A 4,640-nucleotide genomic window follows, 5' to 3' on the forward strand; every position below is an offset into this window, starting at 1 on the left:
CCTCACACACTTATTAATTGTGGATAGGCAAGTCACTTGACCTGTAAGTGGTCTAAGCAACTCCCAAGGATTTATCAACCAAGAGAGAAATGTCTTGGAATTCATGCTGGGTAGAGTAATCTCCATGAATGACTTAGAGTTCCATATGTTAAGGACAATCACCAACCTTTTAAGTATTCATGTAGAAAAAAAAAAAGAAAAAAACAGGAATTTTCATCCTGATTTTTACATGAACAAAGCTGAAAATAGACTAAAGTGATCCTACTAAAGTATGTGACAGGTCGAGATTTGAGTTACTAGATGCTGGTTTCTAAGCTTATCCTGCTAGATTTTGTATATGCTTGCCTCTTCATGATTCTGCCTTATAAACTTCATCTGATCTTTAGAGAGGGGCTAATGATAGGTGGGATTCTCCGACACCAGTGCTCTCTCTTCAAGACTATGCTGTGACTTTCTTTTTTCTCCCCAAAGGTAAGTGATCTACGTTCTTCAATGTCATTACTTTCATCTTCTGAGGAAATAAACCTGAAATGCATTTTCATATTTTTACCAGTCTTTTTTTTTCCTTTTGTTAATATTTTCTTTCCTTACTGCTCTCTTACAAAGAGAAATCAAATCAATTGGAATCACTCAGTCCAGCATTTTTTTGACTAGACATTAACTGATTGAAAAATCACATTCATTAGGAAATGATTAGTGAGCCAAGAAACTATTAATGAATACTTTTTTTCCATACTTCAAGGATTATTTCATTTCATCCATGTGGGTCCACCCTCCCTATAAAGCAAATCCCAACACCTCCATGCCTATATTGATAGTTTATTAAGCTGCAGGGGCCAAAAAGCAATCCTAACTTAGTAACACCCTCTGGAGATGAATCTGTCTTCTAACCTAGGTGGTTCCTCAGACAATAGGCACAGGGCCCATCTCTGGGGCCATACCTGAAGCATTGATGGAACTTGCTAGAACTTATACTCTTCTCGAATCACCTCCACACCCTCATGAGATAGCTGAGTAGGAATCTAGTGAAAGATTTACAAGTAAACAAAGTGAAATGTTGACTTCAAGACTATATGAATGTTTCTCTCTCTCTCTCTCTTTCATGCTCTACATGTTTCCAAATAGCAAGTCTGAGCTTTTTATTGTATTGGCTTTGTATGTATGTGTGTTTTCCTCCAGGCATTGTGTGGACCCATCTTAAATGAAACAGCAGGAGTATCAAATAGCCTACCTCATTAGACAAGGAGCTCCAATTATAAGTATAGCAAGAGCAATCTATCAATTTCCTCAAAACACTAATGGTTTTGAGCATCATAGATCACATAAAATGAGACCTCTAAAATATGGCATATATGAGAGAGTCTATCTTCCTCCCTGCAAAACAGCTTACAAGTGAACAAGACAGAACAAGGACGTGCAGTAATGCTCTTAATGTAGTCTAAGCTTAATAAAAAGTGACATTCAAACGTGGGCATCACATTCAAAATTAAGTAAATAGGAAGGGGAGGCAAGGGTCTGGCCCTTCTGTGAAAAAAGGAGATAACAGATAAGATTTCCTACAAGGGAGAATTGGGAGAGTTTAGAGAAAGTATGCATCCTTCCAATCTATTGGGCTGCTGCAAGCTGTGGTGGCTAATCCACTCTGCTCTCCTGGGGATGAAGTATTTTGCTCTCTCCCCCTGGGGAGCTGTGACTCTGGGAGACAGGCTTGGCTGGTTGGTTTCCTGTTTATTAGCAGAAATCCCTTTGCTCTCAGGCACATGGCCTGCCAAATTAACTAAAATGATTTCTCCAGGTGATCAGCGGCTCTTCAGACCCAGTGAGGACAGGAGGGGAAATAGGCCACTGATGTTGGAGGGGAGCTAAGTTAGAAAAGAAAAATAGTTTTCTGTTCGGGAACAATATTTATTATTGTAATGGACCATATAAAGCCTGGAGGGGTCTTAAATATTCCCTAATCCAAAGCCAGTTTTATAGGTAAGCCAAGGCCTAGACAAGCAACCTGGGCAACTTCCCCAAGGTCATATAAAGGAGCAAGACTCAGAACTAAGACTTGAACCCAGGGTTTTTGAGAGAGCTCGTGACAACTCAGAACCATATTTACTGAACTGCATTGAACATGTCTTAGGGCAGTCGTTGTACTTGTGGAAAAATTAAAATTCTCCATTTAAGACTATTGCTAAAGAAGAGAAGTCCTACTGACAGAGTTCTGATTGTAATAACTTTCATTTACATAGTACTTTATTTTTGCAAATGTTTCATAGACATTATCTCTTTTGACCTTTACAACACAGCTTTGAGTAGATAGGGTATTTTTACTTATAAGGGCAGAGACTAAGATTCAGAGAAGTTGAATCATTTCCTCAAGGTCACACAGCTGTCAAGTAATGATGCTGGAACTCAAAACAGCTTTGTTTGCATTATAATTCCTGTACTCTTTCTGTAATGTTGCTCTCCAGGCTGAGCCACTGACTCTACAGACTTTTTCTACCTTACCATAGATGTATCTTCCTCCTGACTCCACCCTTGGACTTCATACATTCTGCTCCTGAGGGCTGACTTTCTCCACCAAGCCCCCATGTTAGGTAACTTCATCTCTCCTCCTCAAATTTTTCAGCTTCCTTTCATATGTCAGTTTTCCCCCATTAGAATGTAAACTTCTTGAAGGCATGGACTTTCTTTCTGTTGGTATTTATATTTCCAGTACTTACTTCAGTGCACATAGCATTTAATAAATGCTTGGCTTGACTTATAACATCATGTTGCCTTCTAATAAAGTCAAGTAGGGAACAATAATGGGTCAGTTAAGTGACCCAGTGAATAGAGCTCTTGTCCTGGAGTCAGAAAGTCCTGGGTTCTTAGCTGACCTTCGACACACTAATAGTGACCCTCTAGCAAGTCATTTCCCCTCTGTTTGCCTTTATCCACTGGAATAGAAAATGGCAAACCACTTCAACATCTTTCCAAAGAAAACCCCAGGGTTAGTACTGGTGTGCTATGGTCCACGGGGTCACTAAGAGTGGAACATGACTGAACAAGGGAACAATAATAATGAGTGCCACATGACAATTGTTTGGAGAAAGAAAAAAAAAACGTAGCATTATTTTAAAATTAGAATGAGAGAAACTAAAAACAAAAACTATACATACTTTAACAGAAATATTTTATTTTAGCACTAGAAGGGGCCTTTGAAAAATATACCCCAAACTTCTCAATTATAGATGAGGGATTTGAGGCCCAGAGAACTGAAGTGATTTGCCCAAGATCCCCCAGGGAGCTTCTGGAAGAATCAGACTCTAATCAAGTTTCCCATCAGTCCATTTTCTCTCCATTGTGCTATGTTGTCTCCCAATCATTACCAAAGACCAGATAATAAAGGAAGTAATATACTTCATTAACACATTCAATCCCCTTACACCACTTTCTGTCAGAATTCCAGCCTTGGATTCAATATAAAAGCTGCCTAATAAATGAATCCCATGATGAAAAGTAAGTGTGCTATTAGGACAGATCCACTGAATGCCAAGGTTAGGTATTTAAGAAGTCCTGTCCCTTCTAGGGTTTATTGGTGTGATCAAAACTGCCATGAGAGATTGCTAAAAATGATTAAAGGCACTTTATCTTAGATTGATAACTATGATGGTAAGGGTGAGAAAGGATATTGGGGAGGAAGAGATGGAAAGTAGGAAAGGAGGGAGGGGGGAAATGGTTTTGAGGAGATGGTATCACTGTCGCATGCCAGCCCAACATCACTGGTTTTAACGTTTGTATTTTAGTCTATCTCCTGCCTAATAACACCATGTAGTGAAATAAAGGGCCCATTCTGGAGGTAATTGTTATGTGGTGGAATATAAACAAGCCCCATTCTGCAGTATATTTACCACAGTGCATATTTACGAGTTGGCTTTAATTAAAAGTCAGGAACACTAGAGCTATTTTTTAACTAGATGCCTATTATCTAGTGTCAAATGCTTGGTTTTAATCACGCATTTTATATCATCGTGACCTAGATCACTGCCTGTGACATATGAGATAGTGTGTTGTCTTTCCTGAGAAGATGTAGCAGGGCTTGATGGATGTTTTCTCATTCCTAACCTCATTACTACCAGCTTCCCATCCATCTAATAAAATGCTATGATAGAGAGTGGGAAGGTGCTATAAATCATAATATTCCAGCCGCTTCGAACAGATTCATTAGAAATGCTGACTATATATCTCACAAACAGAAAGTCAACCAACACACAAAGTAAGCTGCGGCTTCTTCTCATGAACAAGTCACCCCTTCCCCCAGTCTCGCCTCCACCAATAGAACGAGTTTTCTTATTGTTATTTTTCATAGAAGAGGTATCCAATAAGTGAGAGGGCTACCATCCCATAGTGGATAGGGAGCTAGCCTTGGAGTCAGAAGATTGGGATTCAAGTCTTGTCTTTGGCATATAGTAGCTGTGTGACCAAGGGTATGTCACTTAAGTGCCCAGACAACTCTTTAAAAATCCTACATTAGGGAGAAATTGGGAAATCCCTATCAATAGATAGAATTTCTTCACCGGGTGATTCCCAGTACCAATTAAATCACAGGTTCAGATAAATGTGTGTGTGTGTGTGTGTGTGTGTGTGTGTGTGTGTGTGTGTGTGTGTGT

Source organism: Petaurus breviceps, unplaced genomic scaffold (assembly GCF_028583685.1).
Source record: "Petaurus breviceps papuanus isolate PSGF00001 unplaced genomic scaffold, PetGlider_PUasm1.0 138, whole genome shotgun sequence".
NCBI classification, from domain to species: Eukaryota; Metazoa; Chordata; class Mammalia; order Diprotodontia; family Petauridae; genus Petaurus; species Petaurus breviceps.